The sequence below is a fragment of the Myotis myotis genome, unplaced genomic scaffold, assembly GCF_014108235.1.
Source record: "Myotis myotis isolate mMyoMyo1 unplaced genomic scaffold, mMyoMyo1.p scaffold_m19_p_3, whole genome shotgun sequence".
Lineage (NCBI taxonomy): Eukaryota > Metazoa > Chordata > Mammalia > Chiroptera > Vespertilionidae > Myotis > Myotis myotis.
In genome coordinates this window covers 19,783,924-19,806,907 of record NW_023416335.1, presented here as the reverse complement: position 1 = coordinate 19,806,907, position 22,984 = coordinate 19,783,924, and positions in this window count along the sequence as shown.

Below are 22,984 nucleotides of genomic sequence, written 5' to 3'. Positions count from 1 at the left end.
AACTTCATGAATGTCTACAATCCACTAAAACTGATGGCGAACCTATGACACGCGTGTCAGAGGTGACACGCGAACTCATTTTGGGTGACACACATTGACAGAGACAAAAAATTGCATAATTCAAATATATGTCTCTCGCAATGGCCAGAGTTGGGCATCACTCAAGTAATATTATTACTCAGTTTACTCATGATCAATAATGCAATTCTAAAACCGGATGTAAACATGTACATTGGTGTTGCGTAGCAAAGATACATAGTGAAAACATCCAAGCTACATTGTTCCAATATTGACATTAATATAAAAAGGTTAAGAATTGCACTATAAAGAGATTAATCTTTACTTATGACATTTTATTTTTACTCGAGTGACAAAATGCCCAGTTCTGGAAACGGCCTCGTTATTGTCAACATGTGCCTCAGGTAAGCTTCCCGTGTGTTCGGGTGCATTCAGCAAATGGACACACTTGATCGCCATGTTCGTTAGGAGACAGGAGTGGGAGGGTTAGAAGAAAAAGATACACAGTGCAACAGTGCTCGACGAGACATTCGGCGTGTCGGATAATTGATTACAGCACCATATATTTGTTGGTTATACATACTATCTTTGAATTGTTTTGCACCAGGAGTCAGTGCAACAACACTGCAAAAAGTTAATAGGTAAGAAACCTTTTATAAAAAAACGCCATGTTTTATATTTATTTATTTTTGCAGCCTTGTGATAGAGAATCAAAAAAATAAAAAAGCAAGATTGAATGATGAAGGAAGTGGAAGTAGCAGTAGCCAACCCTTTCAAGACATATGAACCGAAATGTACGGGATTGTCGACAGAAACAACAGATCATTGTGCATACTGTGTAATGAAATGGTAGTAAGCAGAACGTGGAATGTAAAGAGACATTTTGAAACTAATCATTGTCAGCTCTTGAAAAAAAAGTATTGAAAGGAAGGAATACATTTCTAGGCATCTACACCTCTATAAAAGTCAATCAGATTCCATCATTAAATTTGTAAGATGCTCTACAAATTTAACATCAGCAAGTTACTGTATTGCTCACTCCATAGCTCAGCATGGAAAAGCCCTCAGTGATGGAGAATTTATTAAAGAAACATTTCTAAGATGTGTACCAGCTCTATTTCACGATATGAAAAATAAAGATGATATTATTAAAATAATTTCTGAGTTACCACTCAGTAGAAATACTATCAAAGACAGAATAATAGATCTTAACAAAAACGTACATCAATTTAAAAAAGACTTAAATAGTTGTAAATATTTTTCGATTTCTCTTGATGAAACTACTGATGTCACATCAAATGCTCGGCTGGCCATTATTGCTAGATATTCTGATGGTTTCACAATGAGAGAAGAGTTGATAAAGTTAGAATCAGTGCCAATAAGTACATCAGGAAACGGAATATGTAAGGTTGCTATAAAAACATTCAGTGACCTAAACATTGATATCTCTAAAATTGTGTCAGTCATGACAGATGGGACACCAAATATGGTGGGAAAAAATGTGGGATTCCTGAAATTGTTTATGGAAGCTATTAGACATCCACTTGTACCTTTTCATTGCATTATCCATCAGGAGGTGTTGTGTGCCAAATCGGGATTCTCAGAATCGAATGATTTAATGTCAGTTGTAACAAAAATTGTGAATTTTATAGTTTCTCGATCCCTTCGCAAGCTAGAATTTTCTGCACTTTTACAGGAAGTTGATTCAACCTACAGTGGACTACTGATGTTCAATAATGTGAGATGGCTGAGTCGAGGTAAAGTACTTGAGCGATTTGTGGAGTGCTTTGAAGAAATTATGGTATTTATTGAGAATAAGGATCTGGCAAACTTTCCTCAGATCAATGATCATAAGTGGGTCAGCAATTTGATGTTTTTTTACAGATCTCTCTGTTCATATGAATGAACTGAACTTAAAATTACAAGGTTTGGCAAAAGTATTGACATTATGTTTGTATACATCAAATCTTTTGAAAGTAAACTTAAAATTTTCAAGCGAGATATTGAAACTAAAACTTATAAGTATTTTCCTCAGATAAAAAAGTAATTCGAGATGGCCACTACAACGAGTGTAATGGAGTCCATACTTATGTACCAGAATATAGTAAACTCGTTATTTGAACAGTTCAGCGAAAGATTTGACCAATTTAGAAGCCTAGAACAGACCATTAAAGTAATTAAGTATCCGGATGTAGTTGTTTACAGTACTTTGGAATTAAAGGATTTCCAATGGATGCAAATTGACAATTTAGAGATGCAACTTGCAGATTTTCAAGGTAGCATTTGGACTTAGGTGTTTGTCGACTTGAGGTTGAAACTTGAAAATCTGGAACAAAATCGTTTGAATGATGAAGAAGAGTGCAACTACAAACAAGAAATTTTGAGTGCTTGGAACAGAGTACCTGACACTTTTAGCGACATAAAAAATCTAGCGGTGGCTTTGCTAACAATTTTTTCATCAACATATTTTTGTGAGATTTGTTCTCAGCATTAAATAATATTAAAACGAACAAAAGAAACTGGCTAACAGATGAAGTTAGTGGCGCTTGCTTGGCTTTGAAGTGCACTAAATATGAAGCTGCAATCGAAGAATTAGCAGACAAACTTCAGCACCAAAAAAGTCACTAATTTCTAGTTTTCATACCATTTGATTATCATTGTTTTTATTATTTTTTCCTAAATGTACATTGTTTTTCTGTTTTTGTTCATTTTATACATAGTTTTGGTTGATTTTTCTTTGTTAACTGGCATTTAAATATATAAAATAAATATCAAAAATATAAATCTTTTTTTTACTGTGGTTGCAAATATCAAAAAAAAAATTATGAATATTTCTATAGGTGACATGGCACCAGAGTTAAGTTAGGGTTTTTCAAAATTTTGACATGCTGAGCTCAAAAGTTTCACCATCACTGCACTAAAATGAGGCAATTAGGACTTGGAGCATAATTCCCTAAGGAAGTATATCCTTTGAAAGTTCAGTTGCTATGGAATATTCAGGGTCTTTAATAGTTAGAAAACTGGTTTCTTCACAGTTGAGATTCTTAGAGTCTTTCAAATGATGTGAGCCTTGACTCTTGAAAGAGAAAGTAGAACTTAAAATGCTTCCAGAACTTTTTTGACTATAGGAATTTTTCCTACTAAGTACCTCTCTTTACTAGTGTTCTACATACAACATGTTGAACAAAATTAATTTAGTTTAGATAAGTAAACTGAGGCTTAGAAAGGAATTAGCCTAATGGATCAAGCAATGGTACAGTGAAAAGAAAAGCAAGATGACTATATTTCTATCCTATTCACTCCCAGCAGTATCACAGCCAGGATTATGTTATTGGAGCAGCGTGGGTTATGACATTTATTGACAGTCAAGAAAATATATTATTAATTTATTATTGGGTTGTTTTGTTGTTGTAAACTATTACTATATACTTGACCATACAGGTTGATAAGTGGTCTGGAACTTAGTTTTATCTTCACCTTAATGCAACTACATGCTTAACTATTATAGTTCACACTGAATAGAATATATATATACACACACACACACACATACATATTTTGTAGTTGAAATATCCTTGATTTATAATTACATTTTGATTGCTGAGGCATTATCAGGGCTTCTGCAAAGCTCAACTAATGCAAACATAATTCTTCTTTAATACCAATCTCAGGAAGAATTTAGCTTGAAAACAGTAAGATTTATTTTTGAATCTGTAGATAATTTATATACTCAGTTGCTAGATTTTATGCACTGTATACAAGGGAGAGAATAGATAATCAGTGAGTTCTATTGTTTCTACTCTTTGGAAGGGGGCAGGGAAAGGTACAATGCTCACAGCAGTTAAGCTGTATAGTCTGAAAGATGAGTGTAGGAAATCTGGAAGATAATTGCAGAATGAACAAGTATACCATTACACACAGCATCTAACTCCTCGGCGTAAGATATATGAGAATAGGGCTGTGTCTTTTATAGAACTAATTATTAATATGTTAACATTTATTGAACTCTAGCTATATGTCATTTCATCCACACAATAATCTAATGAGGTAGCTGCTATTAATTATATTTTATGAAGATTAGGAAACAAAGCCAAAAAAGATGAAGTGACATGTTTAAGATTCACCCAGTACCTTGCCTATGACTTAGTAGTATCTCTGCTTTTAACGACTGTTCTACATTGAGATAACTATTATAGCAGTGGTTCTCAAAGTGTTCTCTCCAAAATACACCAACATGACTTAGGAAATTATAGAAATGCAAATGTTTTCAAATACCCCAGACCCCACTGAGTCAAAAACTCTGGGAGTAGGACTCAGCAATTTATGTTTCAACCAGCCTTCCAGATGAGGACCTCTAAAATTTGAGAACTACTGCTATTTAGCATGATACCTGGTAAATATATTTTTGGTTGAGGTATATTTTAAGAGACCATGTAAGGAATTATTTTTATGACACAGAAATTTATCAAATTTTCAGTATCAAACTACAGAGCACATTATAGCATTCACGTTAAGTTGTATTTATAAAGGTACAGTACAAGATTTTGTTTTGTTTCTTTTTGTCCTTTTTTCCTTTATCAGCAAGTGTTCCCAGTGCCACTGCATTGTATGGACATCTGACTGCTGCCTTTGGAAAAGCCAGTCCTACTTACATTCAAGTCTCCTGTGTTTTAATTTCCTCATGTACTTACCTCATCTATTGACTGGAATTCATCAGTATCCAGCACAGTCTCTAGCACATAGAAGATCATTAATAATCATTAATTAAATAATTTGTTAAATTGTTATAAGCTCTGATGCAAGTTTTAATTCCTGTTGACTATCTGACTGGTTTGGGTATAACAAGAGTCTCCCAAAGCCAGGCGTCATCATATATCAATAAGGTATCCATGATAAAGTTGGTCATTGGTCTTCAAACATGTATTACCCAGTGAACCATGCTTCCCAGAAATCATGTCCTGTATAGTGGCATTGTGTTGATTTCAAGACTACATCATTAAAAAACCACTTAATTTCTGCATTGGTCTCTTGGAACACATTGGTGTGTTCAAGGGAAAATCATCCAACGTGTAAGAAGTCTAAACTGAAACCTCCATGCAATAAGGAAGCTGAAACTAATGGAGAGGCTGTGTGGATAGAGAGAAATGCCCCGTCATCCTCAAGTGTTCTGGGCTTCCCAGGTGAGGCACAAGACTTGTGAGTTAAGAAGCTATCATGGACATCCAGCTTAGCTGAACCTTTCAGTTGGTCCCTAGCTTCCATCTGACTGCAACTCTGTGAATGACCTCAGGCAACAATAGCTCAAGTAAGCTCAGCCACTCATAAAACAGTATAATAAATCTTGTTTTAAGTCACTATATTTTGGGATAATTTGTTATATAGTGATACATAACTCTAACAATAGGTCGGGATTTAAAAGTATTCCATATATTGAACATCTGTCATAGTGCCTAAATATAATACAATAAGCTAAGGGAGAAGGGTCAGGTTTATGCATAATTTATTTTCTTTTGCTAGCTTTAGAAATACCATGGTGTTGCTTAAATGTGGATTGTAAGTGCTCTTATTCTAAGTATAAAAACTAAATTTGCATGACAGACAGTATTGCATATTGCATATTTCAGTTGAGTTAAAAATTTCATTAACAGAACAGGGAATATCCTTATGAGTGTCCATGAAAGAAAGAAGGATAAAATTTGCATCCTGCTTAAAATTTTATAATGTGAGTTACACTGTACATTAAGTATCTCAGTTTCTAATACAGCCTAAGAAAAATGACTAAATGTTGACTGAGACTGCTTCCATAAAGCTATAAAGACTTGTATTATATGAAGTAATACCTAGTTCTTATATGATCACTTGCTTGTGGAGTCAGATAGACACACATTATACCTTCCACACTGGGGCTTTCTCTGTGACAACTGGAAAACCCATCTAATTAGCATACTACAGCTTAATATTTGTCAGATCCCTGACCCTGCAAAAACTATCTTTTATATTAAAATTCTTTTTTATCTACCTCCCTCCTTTTCTGATATATAGTGAATTAAGTACATACCTTTATATACCACTTACCACTTACTACATAGTATATATGCTAGCTTTATCCTATATACAACTAAATTTAATGTATTTATAATCAAAGATTATTTTTTCAAGTTTTATTAAGATATATAATTGGCCGAAACCGGTTTGGCTCAGTGGATAGAGCGTCGGCCTGCGGACTGAAAGGTCCCAGGTTCGATTCCGGTCAAGGGCATGTACCTGGGTTGCGGGCACATCCCCAGTAGGAGATGTGCAGGAGGCAGCTGATTGATGTTTCTCTCTCATCGATGTTTCTAACTCTCTATCTCTCTCCCTTCCTCTCTGTAAAAAATCAATAAAATATATAAATTTTAAAAAAGATATATAATTGAGATATAACATTGTGTAAGTTTAAGGTGTACCATGTGCTGATTTGATACACTCATATATTGCAAAATGATTACCATCATAACATTAGCTAACACCTCTATCATGTAACATAATTACCATTTCTTTTTTATGATGAGAATATTTAAGATCTACTCTCTTAGCATCTTTGAAGCACATAATAAAATATTGACTATAATCACCATGCTGTACATTAGGTTCCCAGAACTTATCCATTTATAACTGAAAGTTTATATCTTTGGACCAACATCTCTTCATTTTCCCTTACCCCCACCATTCTACTCTCAGTTTCTATGACTTAGGGTTTTTAGATTACACAAATGCATGAGAACATAGAATACATGTCTTAACTCTGTCTCACATATTTTCCTTAGCATAATGCCCTCAAGGTTCAACCATGTTGTTGCAAATAGCAAGATTTCCTTCTTTCTCATCTTTTTTATCAACTTAGCCACTGACATGTTATTTTCATATCCTGGCTTTTGTGAATAATACTGCAACAAATATGAGAGTGCAGATATTTCATCAAGTTACTGATTTCAATTGCCTTATATATATGCCCACAAGTGAATTGATGGATTGATCATATAGCAGTACTATTTTCAATTTTTTCAGGAATGTCCATACTGTTTTCCATAGTGTTTATACCACTTTACACTTCTACCAATAGTACACTAAGTACCAAAAATTCCTTTTCTCCATATCTTTGTGAACACATTCTCTCTTGCCTTTTTGACAATAGCCATTGTAAAGTTGTAATATCTCATTGTGGTTTTGATTTGTGTTCCCTAATAATTAGTGATTTCCAGCACCTCTTAATGTACCTATCAGTCATTTGTATAGTGGTGGGTAAAAGCAGGTTTACAGTTATAATACAGATAAATATGCAATAAATAATAATTAGAAGAATAAATTCTCTGTTTCATGTACTCACTACTCTAAGCCTACTTTTGCCAATCCCTGTATATCTTCTTTGGAAAAAATATATACTCAGTTCCTCTGTGCTGGTGAGAATGCTCCTCGTGGTTTTCAGTCAACTACCTTCTTATTGTATCTTCACATGGTAAAGAGAGATATAATTTCTCTCATGTCGCTTCCTATGGGGCTACCAATCCCACTTATGAGGGCACCACCCTCATTATCTAATTACTTCCCAAAGACTCCACCTTTAAATACCTTTATATTTCAGGTAGGGCTTCAGTATATAAATGTATGGGGATGGGACACAAACATACAGTCCATAGTAGTGGCTTTAGAGGGGCGGACTGTGAAGTAGGGTAGCAGAGTACAGGTATGTATTTTGCTGTGAGATCTGGGCTCCTAGTAACAAAGTCTACAAAAATATGGAATTCTGTATTCATTCTACTTAACCTATTTCCTCTCTCCATGCCATTCTCCTCCTCAGAAATAATTTTTTAAGCTAACATGTGCAAAATTCTCAACAGTACATATTGACAGCTCTGCATAAAACCATAAAAGTTATGTTATAATGGTAATAATGCTTCTGAAAAAAATTAAGTCAGCACTTTCTCATTTACATACAAGTCCCAAGAAAGCAGCACATCTGTGTAGCTAGCTACTGGAAACATCTTTCTGTTCTTTTCAAAACATGAAGCCTTAATTCTTTCCCAGAAAATCACAGGTGATGCTGTTGGAGCTGTCAAGTAGCAAGGAAATACTAATCTTTAGCATCCTTACATTTCAAATTTGTTAGCTATGGAAGTTACGTCTGTTTTTTAAATGAATATATGCAGTTGAAACATTCAGATACAATAGACAATCAATGAGCAGCTGATACAGTCACCTGTGTTCTTCCCCACAATTCAATCACTCCTCTTGTTCAATCATCCCATCCTGCCAAAAAGCCTGAGCCTCCCATTTTAGTTGCCATTGAATCTTGGGCACCTTCCTTCCTCCTCAAATCAGATATGCTCTCTTCCATCCTGTACTTTCACTACTGTGGCCTTTATGGCATCCTGCCTTGGATTCTACTTATGCGTCTGCATTCTAACTCTCTTTGTAAACTGTCTACTTTCTGAAGGCAGGGAGTAAAGCTTGTTAACCTTTGTATTACCCTTAGATTTTAATATACAATGGGTTTCTGTGATAGGTACTCCATTATGCCTTTTAGTGCATTTTCTCAGTCTTTAGGACCCACAGTTGTAGCTGTTGATGTCCCACCCATATGTCCTTGAACCTGGAAATTGTGATGCTCCTAGGACTTCCAGCTGCTAGGACCAACATCTTTTTGCTAAGAAACTACTCTGAAACCTGCTCTGCCCAAAGGTGCCACAGGCAAAAGTGTTGGAGAATTAATGTTCATTTCCAACTCCTTCTCCTTAACAGTCTTCAGTAATGACTGATAGGAGTTGGTGTATAAATATCCCAGTTACTTTTTCCCTCATGGTGGAATAACTCTGGGAACGGTATTCTGCACATGGTCCCAAAGTTTCCTAGCTCATCAGTTCTCAAACTTGAGTGAGCAACAAAATTACCTGCAGCGTGTTTAGACCAGATTGATTGGCTCACATGCTGAGTTTCTGATTCAGTAGGTCTGAAGTGGGGCCTGAGAATTTGCATTTCTAACTAATCAGTGCTCAGATGATGCTTGTCAACCATGAACCATACTTTGAGAATGAATCCTCGCTCCAGGTATTACAGTGACAACTTGCTTCATAGCCTATCCTTCATTAGTTGCCTTCTCTTCCTTCCCTCCCTTGCTCTTGTTTCTGGGATCACCTTGCAGTTTACCAATTTGAACCCAATTGTAGTTTTCCAGGGAAACACAAAATAAGACAACCACTTCAGCGGTTCTCAACCTCTGGTCGCCAACAATAAAAATATCCTGCATATCAGATATTTACATTACTATTCATAACAGTAGCAAAATTACAGTTATGAAGTAGCAACAAAAATAATTTTATGGTTGGGGGTCACTGCATGAGGAGAACTGTATTAAAGGGTCGTGGCATTTGGAAGGTTGAGAACCACTGATCTAGATAATTATTCTTGCCATGATACACATGAGAACCTCCTTGCTTAGAGAGATTAGGCTACTTGTTCCAGGTATCAAAAGATAAAAAGTCCAGCTATTAATCACCATGTGAAGCTGTCTACTTGACATAATGCTTTCCCCAGGTAAAGTGCTCTATAAATGTTTGTAGAATTTAATTGAATGATGTTGATCAACTATCTTACAAGTATCAGGATCAGAACCTGTTTACAGTTTAGAAATCTCAGTGGTATCAGTATGAATATTTTATGTTTTAGAGCAGAACCATTTATCTAGAAAAGTGACCAGATTTGTTTATGCAAGTCTCCTAGCACCTAAGAGTAGCATTGGCTTGGTTCTGCATTGACACTATAGTCTTTTGGTGAAACTGAGTTCTGCTCTTATGCTCTAAAAACGCAAATTCTAGACTACAGAAGTTTACAGCTGCTTGACAGCTGGAGTTCGGACATTATAATGCCCCTTTGGAGATAATCAGACCCATCATCTGCTGTCACTGCTGCAGTATATTAGCCAGGATCTCAGATGCATCTCAATCCAATATGCATCATCTTTGCCACAGCTGAACACTCAAAAAATTTTATGTTTTTCCTTTTTCTCTTTTTGTGGATGATGGGAGTCATTTTCCCCATACAGAGTATAGCATATGTTGCTGATTTGGAGTGGTCTTATGCTTCCATCACACCACTCCTTTAACAATCTTATCAAAACTTTAGAGGTGGTTGAATACTCAAAGCTCAAAATCAGATAGGTCTCCAGCTTCATAGATCAATCACTGAGCAATGGGCACCCAGAAAGAATTGTACATAACAGGAAAATAGTATGTAATTCTCTGAACAATTCACTTTATTAGTTTCCTTGGGATTAAGCTTGTACCATCTGTAGTAGCTTTGACAGCAAGAGAAGAAAAAAGGAAAAACTATGTGCAATTCTCATAACTTATTCTGTTATAGAAAAGAATTTGAATTGAATTTGTGTGATAAGCTAAAGAAAAAATAAATACTTAAAGTGAATGTAAGTTCAACTTGATTTATTTTTAATTAATTTCAGTGATGGTGAAACAAGCCAGATTAACAGCTTGGGAGTTAGGACAATACCCAGAACAATGGAAAAAGTGAGGAAAGAAGGGGGTTTTGCATATTTCATTTAAAATGTCAATAGCATTTCTACCATGAGAATAAATACTTTAAGTCAGTAGTTTGGAGTTCTTATAGACAGTCCTTTGGAACAGCATTGTTGAATATAACATGCCTCTGTATCAGGTCCCATTTCTTAAGTACATTTGTACAAAATTAGATTAAGACAGGTATTTTGTAGTAACTAAGCATTTTCTCTACTAAGTGACTGTGTCCACAAAATACTACTGCTATCACTAAAAATATAATAGGAAATCCTTCCATAGTGCCTATTTCCAGGGCCAGCTTCATGGGTATGTGATCAGCACAGTCACAGGTTTTCACACTCAGAAGGGAGACCCCCCCCCCCCCACTGGGTTGTAATACTCTGTAGTCACCAGTTTGACTTTGTAAGAGAAATCCAGTGGGACAATGGAGCATGAACTGGAGGTTTAGAGTCCCAGCACATATGCAGAGCCCCTCCCTATGACCCCTGTGTCTCTAGGATGTGTGCTCAACCACCTGCTCTTCACACCTGATGGCCTCCCTCTCCTGCTCCTGCCCAAGGACCACTGCCACCCTCTGCCCCCAGCAGGGGCACAGGTGGAGATTGACCCCTAATCCCTAATACTATGAACATGATGAGATATCGTATCTATGACTATGTTATGCTACATGGCAGAAATGGTTTTAAGAAATTATTAAGGTTACTAATCAGTTCACTTTGAGTTAATGTAAAGGGAGATTATTCAGGTGGTCCCAATCTACTCACAGAACTTAAAAACAATGTGTTTTCTCTGGCTGAGAGCTTCAGAAGTCAGAGATATTCAAAGTGTGAGAAGGACTTGGTGTATCATTGCTGCACTGAGGATGGTGAGGGCCAAGTAAGAAGGAATGTGGGGGTCTCTGGAAGCAAAGAGCAGCCTTTTCCTAACCATCAGAAACTAGTACCCCAGACCTAGAGCTACAAGCAAATGGATTTTGAAAACAACCTGGATAATCTTAGAAAAGGATTCTTCCCCAGTTCCCAGGTAAAAGCTCAGCCTGGCCTTGATTTTGACCTTCTAAGAGCCCAGCCAAGTCAGCCTGGGCATCTAACCTATAAAACTGTAAGCTAATAAATGAGTATTGTTTTAAGATGCTAAGTATGTGATGATTTGTTACACAACAATGGAAAACTAATACCCCTCTGTTCTTTCTAAGTGGCCCTTTGGCATTTTTTTTTAAAGAGGAAGCTAGTTACTATATAAAATTAATTGTTGGTTCAAGTAGACTCTCCAATGACAGCTTTTCTGTGTTTATATCCACCTATAAACAGTATTTTTCCATAAAATAATTTATGACAGTGCTGAATAGTTTTATGAGTGATAATATTTATAGTCATGTTAAATAAAAGTAATTAAATATGCATTAAAACATAACTCTGTAATGTTCTAAAACAAATTTCTGGCCTCACTTATGTCAAACCTATATTTTGTGGAGGATATTGTGAAACAGGAGGAATATTATAATTTTCTACCTCTCTGAGGGCCATACTTATTCTAAAGATGTGTCAGAGAAAGAGAGAACAAGAGAGAGAGTGAGACTGGTAGAGAGGGTTATATCATGTTTCTGTTTTTTGCCTTAATCTGCTCATTGTATCTTTTTGATAAAAAATATTTTACTGTGAAGTAAGATGTGGTTAAATTTTCAGTTCCTATGAGAAAGGTGTTGGTGAATAAATGGGACAAGAAAAGGAAGGGGAATTTGTGTTGAACTGAAGGGAGTCAAATTCATGTGCATCCAGGATTCAGGCTTGGACCAATGAGAGTTGGCCCCAATCACCAACTTATCCTATCTAATAAAAGAGTAATATGCAAATTAACCATCACTCCCTCACTCCATCACAAAGATGGCTACTGCCACAGAGCTGGAGGGAGCAGGAGGCTTGGGTTGCCCCCAGCGATGGAGAAAGCCAAACTTCCCGCCTGCCCTGGCTGGACCTGGGCTCCGCCCAAGGCTACAAAGTTTCAATTATAGAAGATAAATAAATCCCAGATACCTGCTTCCAGCTGGCAGTGGCCTCTGCTCAAGGAGGGGCTGGGAGCTGGGTTGCCAGGGGGTGTTGCCAACATGAGGCCCTCAGGCCCTTACCCAGGCTGGCCAGGCACTTCAGTAGGGACCCACGACTCTGGAGGGGGTGTGGCAAGCCTGAAAACAGCCCTCAGCCCCTCACGCAGGCTGGCCACACCCCCATGGGGTGGGGTCCTCACTTGGGGGCTTGACCAGCCTGCAGACAGCCATCAGCCTGTCAGCCAGGCTGGCCAGGCACCCCAGCGGGATCCCCCACCCTGAAGGGGCTGTGGCCAGCCTGCAAACAGCCATCAGCCCCTCACCCAGGCTGGCCAGACACCCCAGCGGGACCCCCACCCTGATCCAGGACACCCTTCAGGACAAACCAGCCAGACTCCACCCATGCACCAGGCCTCTATCCTATATAGTAAAAGGGTAATATGCAAATTGACCCTAACAGCAGAGCAACTGGGAGTGACTGGTCACTATGACACACACTGACCACCAGGGGGCAGACGCTCAATGCAGGAGTTGCCCCCTGGTGTTCAGTGCACTCCCACAGGGGGAGCTCTGCTCAGCCGCAAGCCAGGCTGATGGCTGCCAGCACAGCGGTGTTGGTGGGACCCTCTCCTGCCTCCTCAGCACTGGTAAGGATGTCTGACTGCAGCTTAGGCTTGCTCCTCGCTGGCAAGTGGACATCCCCCAAGGGCTCCTGGGCTGCCAGAAGGATGTGTGACTGCCAGCTTAGGCCCAATCCCCTGGGGAGCGGGCCTAAGTCAGCAGGTGGACATCCCCCGAGAGGTCCCAGGCTGTGAGAGGGCACAGGCCAGACTGAGGGACCCCCCTGAGTGTACAAATTTTTGTGCACCAGGCCTCTATACTAATAAAAGAGTAATATGCTAATTAGACTGGGATACCTTCTGGACATTTTTCCAGACAAAGCCGGGTGCTTGGCTGGCCTGCAAACAACCAGTAAACGGCCCTCAACCCCTGACCAGGCCCACCCGGCCCCCAGAGGGGACCCTCACTCTGAAGGGGGCATGGCCAGCCTACAGACCACCATCAGCCCCTCTTCCAGGCTGGCCACACCCCCCAGTTGAGAACCTCCACCCTGAAGGGGATGTGGCCAGCCTGAAAATGGCTCTCAGCCCCTCACCCAGGCTGTCCATGCCCCCCAGTGGGGACCCCCACCCTGAATGGGGCATGGCCAACCTGCAAACGGCCATCAGCCCCTTGCCCAGGCCCACCCCAGCCCCAGCAGAGACCTTCACCCTGATTGGGGCGTGGCCAGCCTGCAAACGGCCCTCAGGCCCTTACCCAGGCCACTGGGGAGTGGCCAGCCTGCAAAAGGCCCTAGCCCCTTGCCCCTGGCTGGCACTGCCCCCAGTGGGGACCCCCACCCTGATGGGGGCATGGCTGGCCTGCAAACTGCCCCAGGCCCCTCATCCAGGCCAGCCCCACCCCCAAGGGGACCTCCACCTTGATCTGGAACCCCCTTCAGGGTAGACCAGCCAGCCCCCACCCATGCACCAGGCCTCTCTACTAATAAAAGGGTAATATGCTAATTAGATTGGGAAACCTTCCAGACATCCTTCCGGACAAAGACATAGTGGCAGGGCTGAGGCAGAGGCAGTTAGGGGCTATCAGGCCAGGAGGAGAGGGCAGTTGGGGGCAAGCAGGCTGGCGGGGGGGGGGGAGTGGGGGGGGCAAGCAAGACTGTTGGAGGGGTAGTTGGGAGCGAGCAGGCTGGCAGGGGTGCAGTTGGGGGTGATATGGCCAGTGGGGGGAGGGGGGCAGTTGGAGGGACCAGGCCTGCAGGGGAGAGCAGTTAGGGACAACCAGGTTGGCAGGGGAGTGGTTAGGGGGTGATCAGGCTGGCAGGCAGGAGCAGTTAGGGGCAATCTGGCAGGCAGGCAGGTGAGCAGTTGGGAGCCAGCAGTCCTGGATTGTAAGAGGGATCCTGATTTGAGAGGATGCAGGCTGGGCTGAAGGGCACCCTTCCCGCCCCCACCCCCACCCCCCAGTACAAGAATTTTGTGCACCAGGCCTCTAGTATTTAAGTATATTTAAGCTCATCATAACTCAGTTTCCATGCTTTCTTTGCACATCAACCTTCCCTCCCTGGTCTTCCTCAATGTGGGGCCCTCCAAAATCTGACTTTTGAAATGTTTAAAGAAAATCTTCCATCTATTCTTCTGAACTCTATTAGCCAATCATCCTTTCAAAGCTGATATTCTCTTTATGGTATAATCTAACCATCACAATTTCAAACTTCTCTTCTGAAACATGGGAGTCATCCACAAAAAAAAAAAAATCAATAATCCACTCCGAATTAATTAAATTTAAGTCAAGACCCATACTATTTTTTATTTAATCTCCAGTGGAGAAACATTGATTTCACTTTTTTTTTTTTTTCTTATTGTGACACTCAGCCAGGAGACCCTTAAACACAGCCTGCTACCAATCATTATTTATCCTCCTTCTCTGAACAGTACCTAATAATTGCTAATTAAGTCTTTTGTAGCCTGACTCTGAACTAATTAGGGTTAATTGAGCCTGCTTGTGCATTAGCTATTCTAGCTCTTGTTCTGATAATCAGGATTTTGGAGCACATTGAATATTTAGTCAGTTAGCTTAGACTTCTCTCCACTAGGCATTCTGCTGCAGGCCTTTGTCTTCTGTTAATGAACAACAGTGGGCCACTTTCTGTTTGACTTAAATTTTGCTTTATCGTGTGTGTGTGTGTGTGTGTGTGTGTGTGTGTGTGTGTGTGTGTGGTGTGAGCAGCCAAGGAATGTGATAGATGAATGAGTACCAAAAGAATGGACAAGCAACCTGGCTGGTATGGTTCAGTGGTTGAGCATCCACCCATGAACCAAGAAGTCACCGCTTTGATTCCCGGTCAGGCACATGCCCAGGTTGCGGGCTTGATCCCTAGTAGGGGACATGCATTAGGCAGCTGATAGCTGGTGTTTCTCTCTCATCGATGTGTCTATCTCAGTATCCCTCTCTCTATCTAGATATACATAAAAATACTTAAAAACAAAAAGATAGACTAGCAAAAGGGTTGGTGTCATATTATTTCAGCTTTGGTTTTAATCACTAAGAGTTATCTCTTTGAGGAGAATGAGAATGGAATCTCTGAGTTCCTGTGTTTGTGGTCCATAAGTAAGACTTATTCTAGTCTTTCTTCCTCATCCTATTCCTTAGTTAGATGTCTATATCTTAGAACTGGTTCTGGATTGTGGTGCACCTGTTATCGAGGGATCCATGAGGGTGAGCTCCATTTCATGTCATTTAAGACCATTGACAATCCAGTCCATTTTTGAAACTTAAATAAAAGATTTGATCATTCAGCTTGGAATCCCATTCAATTATCCAGCTATCTTTATTATAAAAACAATTCTACATAAACACAAATTTCAAAACATTTACTCTTTCGTTTCTCATGGTTGTACTGCACAAGGCAATTAAGTTGAACAATAAGAACTGAAAGATAATTTTTAACATAAAGTAACAACTTTGCTAATCTCACCAAGATAACTATTTATTCAATAATTTATGTCTGAATGTTATCTGATGAACCAGAATTCAAAGCAAATAATCTGGCCATGACAAAGATTAAAATGGTATTCTTTGATGAACCTCTAACAGGGAGGTAGAGAGAGGTCATCCTTGAAGCAAGAAGCTCTTCCTATTGTTCTTGCAATATCTAATATAGAGCTAACAAGTGTTTGCTAAATAATGAGTGACTGAATAAATAAGATAATGAATGTATATAAACAACATAGTGAAAGATAGTTACCTTCTTTATATGTGCAATTAAGATATTTATGTTATGTAATTATTTAACTCTATACCTTTGTTAGGTTAGCAGTTTAAAAGGCCCTACAAATCATTAACTTTAACCTCTCCATTTACAGATGATGAAGTTAATGGTTATGCGGGTCAAGTAATGGATCCAAGTTCACTCACAATCAAATAATGGCAAAGCTGAAATCTAGGAGCAAAGCTGTCCTCTTGCAGGTAGGTTTCATTATGAATGGAAATTTTGAGCACTGATATTGTCTGTGTCTTGATATTAGCTGGAAACTCCTTAACTTTAGAAATATGACCCAGCCAGTTATGAAGACCTGAATCACAAACCTCCATCTCCACACTATTGTGTAGCAACAGCCCATTTACCAGCACACTATTAATGAATATTTCTTTGTATGAAATGTATGTAAATGTGTCCAAAGAAAAGTCTTTATTACAAAGCTTTTAATTTAGCATAAAAAACTACCTATAAAAACATTCCAAATTACATAATAACTAGTTATCTATAAACAGATGTTACCATACATGTAAAGATTCAAAAGTTATATATAAAAAGTATATAACTTTATAAGTAAAGGCTATGAGTAATTTTGGTTTCTTTTAAATTGAGTCTAAAATTAATCAACAAATTTAATATTAATATATTGCCATTGAGCTCTCAAAAATCCTGTTTCAGTGGTTTTAAACCAATGATTTTTTACATGCATTAAAAAAGTACTGCCAACAATTGGCAGTGCATTGAAATAATATCTAATTACTTCAGTAGGTAGAGGAAATAATAGAATCTATAACTGTAGCCTAAAAATATGCAGTTTAAAGCATGCATGCTACTGTTAAGATTTATGATCATACTAATCAAGTTGATGTCAGGGTGTATTTTATAATGGGAATTTTATGATTCAGGAAAACAACTGTGATGGGTAAGAACAAGTTAAATGGATTTTGTCCAAAGTGTTGTTTCAGAGAATGATGTGAACATATATTGCCGTGTTTCTCAGGGAAGTCCTCCATTTCTTTTCCTCCTAGCTCCCTGCATTCTGGTGTGATTATATTATAGGCGATTTTTATTTTCCTGGTATGCTTGCTATTACAGGCAGTTCTTGGGGGGGGCGGAGGGAAGGCATACAGCATGTTGATAATTAGAATTAAATCATTCAAGGATTTATTACCAGTTCTTGTTTTATCTATATTGAACCACTGTCTTGATTGTACCTGGAACTTAATTTATAAAAACTGATTTTAATTCATAGAGGTGATAGCACAGAGAGGCAATGCCATTTAAAGAAGCTTTATTACTCACAGTTCCCAAGAGAAGGAGCCATGTTGTGCCATGCCATGCAGTTCTACATGGGGAAATGCCCACGTTGGTCAGGAGGCAGAAGGAGCAGAGGAGAAAGTATGGCCCAGAACTTTACTGTGGTTTCCTTGAGAAGGAATGGGCAAGGTAAGGTAGGCAAGTTTGAGCAAGTTTAGCATTAGACAGATTAAAATTTTCAGCAGGCTCTGGGCTAGTTATCTGGTACATGACCCTGGGGTGACTTAGGGTAGGGGAAGCATGGACTTGGTGTGTGAGAGTTAGATAAAAGAGGTCCTTGGGGTGTAGGTTTTGGATTGTTTGGTTTGCATCTGAAAGGTATGCTTTCTCTTGAGTCCTTTACTTTTTGGGGATTAACTAGCCCTGGGAGAGGCAGTCTTTCCCAGCCAGCAAGATACCAAGGTATCAAAGCATCATAAAATATAGAAAAGTTTTAAAAAATGATTACTACAATTATCCATTAAGCTCTTTTTCTACTCTTCTTGGTTTGTATAATTAAAAAAAAAAAAAGATTGATCAAGGAAGGAACCAAACTGAAATGAGGGAAAATCAGGGGTTTTACTGGATGTCATATAAACAGATCATTTTCACACTTGACTATGTTGTGTGATGCCATTATTTACATAAAACATTGGGGAATTGCATGTACATGTAATGAACATCACACAAGTGTGTGTTCCCATTTTCTAGTATTTAAACCTGTTGTGGGGTTATTTGCAAACCGCGACTTAATATGTCTTCTGAAACACACACACAGGAAGAAAGAAGAATTTGGAAATACTAAATGCAAATAAGCCCTAAATTTAATAACTGAGAATAGACATGAATTAACTCTAGATTATTTTGCTGAGTCTTTTGACTCTACATTTGAAGGACTGAATTCAAATCTTCATGTTTAATATTTAATATCTATTTTTTTCTTTTCTTTTCTAGCTTTTCCCTTTACTTCCTCTCTTCGTACCTGTCTCTTCCCTCTTTCCTCTTTTGTTCTCTGTTTTCTTCTTTTAACAAAACATTTATTGAGCTCAAATTATAAGGCAAATTGGGTAAGTACTGGTGATTCGAAGATGAAAAGACTATTGCTATCCTCAGAGAGTTCAAGTATAGGTAGAAAAACACTGCTGAAATATAAATGTTTACCGGACCTTCTAGGAGCTATTCTAAGAAGACATGCAAGGAAGAAGCAGGGAGCAGAGAGATCTATGTATGTTGAAGGAGGCAGGGAGATTCACAAAGAAACTCAAGCTGAAAAGGAGCAAGCATTGGGAAGGTAGACAAAGAATGACGACATTCCAGGAACTTAGAGAAATGTGCTCAGCAGAAGGGAAATCTGGTATCTTTAGTGAACTGCAAGTAATTGAAACTGACTATAGCTTAGGGCTTATGGGAAGTGGAAAAATATAAGTAAAAAAGGAAACCCCCAGGTCATGAAGGGCCTTTGTCTTATGGCAGTGATGGCGAACCTATGACACGCGTGTCACCTCTGACACGCGAACTCATTTTTTTGGTTGATTTTTCTTTGTTAAATGGCATTTCAATATATAAAATAAATATCAAAAATATAAGTCTTTGTTTTACTATGGTTGCAAAGATCAAAAAATTTCTATATGTGACATGGCACCAGAGTTAAGTTAGGGTTTTTCAAAATGCTGACACACCAAGCTCAAAAGGTTCGCCATCACTGTCTTATGGTATAGAGTTTAGATTTTATCTCCCACCTCCGATCAAAAATATTAATTGAGAACCTATTCTTTGACACTGTATGAAACATTGGGGAATATGGAAGTAAACAAGACATCCAAAGTCCTCTTACTTTCTATTGCAAATACATAAATACACAAATGTAAAAATTGTGACAGATGGTGGTGCTTGTGAGGGGAAGGACTGAGATGTGGTGCTATTTTAAATAAGGTAATCAAAAAAGTTCCCCAAAGCACAAGTTATTTAAACAAGGGTTGCTTGAGCGCTGAGGAAGTGGCATTTGAACAGACTGAAAGGAAGTGAGGGGAAAAAATGTGAGAATGCTCTAGGCAGAAGCAGGGATGAACTTGTAATGTCTGAGACAACTAGGAAAGACAACATGAGCTGTGTGCCTGAGGGGCTGGCTTCTGGGAGGAAGAGTTGCAGAGTTGGGCAGGACCCCACCTATGTAATTACATAGCTAAGAAAGAAAATTGAATTTCATTCTGTGATGAGATTTTTTTGAGATTGATGTCAAGTAACATAATGTATGTTTTAAAACATAATTTATGTTTTAAAAAGATGACTTTGACATTTTATATCTTAATTGGATGATGGTTTTACCAATATATCTATAGATATAAAACCGTAAGCGACCAGCTAACCAGCCAACTGGCCAACCATCCAGTAGCTATGACGCACACTGACCACCAAGGGGAAGACGCTGAATGCAGGAGCGGAAACCACAGGCATGGAAACATAGAAGAGACTCATGAATCTCTGAGGGAAGGGAGGAAGGGAGAGGTGGGAGAGATTAACCAAAGATCTTATATGCATACTAGAGGTCTGGTGTATAGATTTGTGCACCAGTGGGGTCCCTCAGCCTGGCCTGTGGGGATTGGGCCGAAAACCCCGGCTCTCCAAAACCCCCCGAGGGGTCACGGATTGCAAGAGGGCAAAGGCCAGGCCGAAGGACCCCACCGGTGCACTAATCCATGCACTGGGCCTCTAGTCTATATCTAAAACTCATCAAAACATACAATATCTGTGTGGTTTATCATATATAAGTTATGCCTCAAAAAATTTTTAAAGATGACTTCTCCCATTATATGGAGATTCATATATAGCCAGAGGAATTAAAAGCCTGATAGCCAGATTTTTTTTTCTTCACATCAATTGGGGGTCATTGAAAACTGCTGAGAGATAGAATCAGATTTATACTTTTGAAAAATAACTTGTACAATGGAGTACAGAATAGATGGGAGAACCTGAGAACAGGAAATCTGATTAGAAATACACATCGAAGTAGCTAGAGTAGGAAATGATAAGGGCTAGTGCAGATCAAGAAAAGATAAATAATTAACATATTCAGGAAATAGAATTGACATGATTTGGCCAGTTGGATAAAAGAGGAGAGTCTAAAAGAGTTATTCTCAGGTTTCAGGCTTTGGAGGCTGGGGAGAATGTAATACATTCATTCATTGAGATAGAAGTTATAAAAGAAGAATTTGACTTGGGGGTGTGTGCATTTTCATAGGTGACATGTTTAATTTGGGATGTGTAGGTTGCACAGAAGTGGAAATGACCAGTATGCAGTGTAGATAGAGGTCCAAGAGCTGACAGTGGTCTGATGTGTAAATAAAAGTTTTTAAGTTGTTAATAAATGAATATTGGTTAAAACTATGAGTATGAATATGAAAGCCCTGAGCGAGTCCTGAATAATAGTCTATAGTCTTCAAAATGTCAAGATAAGTACGTAGTGTGAAAGGATGATTTACCTCTCATACATAGCCCGTATCATTGGAATGTCTACTAAGCACATATTATGTGCTTGGTGGTAAGTGAGGCAGTATGGTTGATAAAAAGGACTGCAATTTACATGGATTTTTTTTCTTACTGGGAAACATGACTAAAACTACCAGAATCATCATGCCTTTTAAGATCCATTGATTCTTAATCCGTTTTATAGAAGAACTAGTGGCTCAGTGCATGGATTCATGCACATTGGGAGAAAATTAATTAGAAGAAATATTTTAATATCGCTATTCACACTTTCTCTATAATAGAAGTGTCAGAGATGAAAGAAAATTAGTAAAATGTATATTAAAATAATATATAAATTAATAAATAAACAATAACAATATAACAACAAAGACATGATATAAAAACAACATTGATAAAAACAATGACTGATAAATTGATTAAACTTATTCTAATATCTCCCTGTATACCACAATAAGAATACAAACACTTTCAGAATGCTTGACTAATTTCCCTTGTGATGAAGTATTTACAACTTTAACTTTAACATCACATGCTCTTCGAACTCGAGAGAAAGCAATATATAATTGACCATGTCTGAAAATGGGTTCAGGTAGGAATATTCTTACTCTGTCTAGAGTTTGTACTTGTGATTTATTAATAGTCATCATAAATGCTGGCATCATGGGAAACTGTCTTTGAGTTAATTTAAATGGGAGGCCAGTGTCAGAGGGGAACAAATCAATTCTTGGAATCTGAACACTCTCTCCTTCTGCAGATCCTGTTAATATTTCAGCTTCGATTATGTTAGGTCTCAATCTTTTGATAATAAATCTAGTACCATTACATGGACCCCATTTACTATTAAGATTTCTCAGTAGCATGATGATTGCACCTACTTTCAATTTTAATTTATGACACGGCATTCTAGAAGGAGTAATACTGTTAAGAAATTCGATGGGAAAATTTTCGTTTTCAGCATCATCCACTGAATCTATGGAATCATCACTCAAATAGGTGTGAAAATCTCCATCGAATATATCCAAAATTTCTTCATTTAATTTATGAACGTGCTCAGTTTTTGGACAAAGAATCTCACGTTTAGATATATATTTAATACTAGAGGCCTGATGCATGAAGATTCATGCAAGAATAGGCCTTCCTTCCCCTAACTGCCAGCACCGGCTACCCTCAGGGACCTGGGCCTTCATTCTGGCCACCTCCTTCCACCTTTGCTCTGGCTGCCGCCCTCCTGTAGCTCCCTCCACCCCCCGCACACCCCCACATAGCATGCACTCTGCCCAGCCCCACTGTTCTGTGCCTGCGTGCACACACTGCCCAGAGGCCCAGAGCAGCCAAGTGTTGTTACCATGGCAATGATGCAAGCATCCTGGCCCAGCCACCACCATCTTTGTTGTGTCAATTTGCATATTCCCTCCTTATTGGCTGTGGGCGCTGCCATCTTTGTCACAGAGTGATGGTTAATTTGCATATTCCATCTTCATTAGATAGGATTATCTGTAGACATACTATTTCCAAAGGTAGCTTCAATAATAGATACATTACAAATCATTTCACAGGGGATTTCAATAATGTCCATTCCAAGAGCTCTATATGTATCACACATGTGCAAGTCAACGTTTATTTTTAAATTGCCAGTGCGCATTATATGTCCCGGCCAGTCAGTTGGTCGGACGGTTGGAGGGATGAACGGTCCGTCACTTAACCTTTTTTATATATATATATATATATATATATATATATATATATATATATATGTAT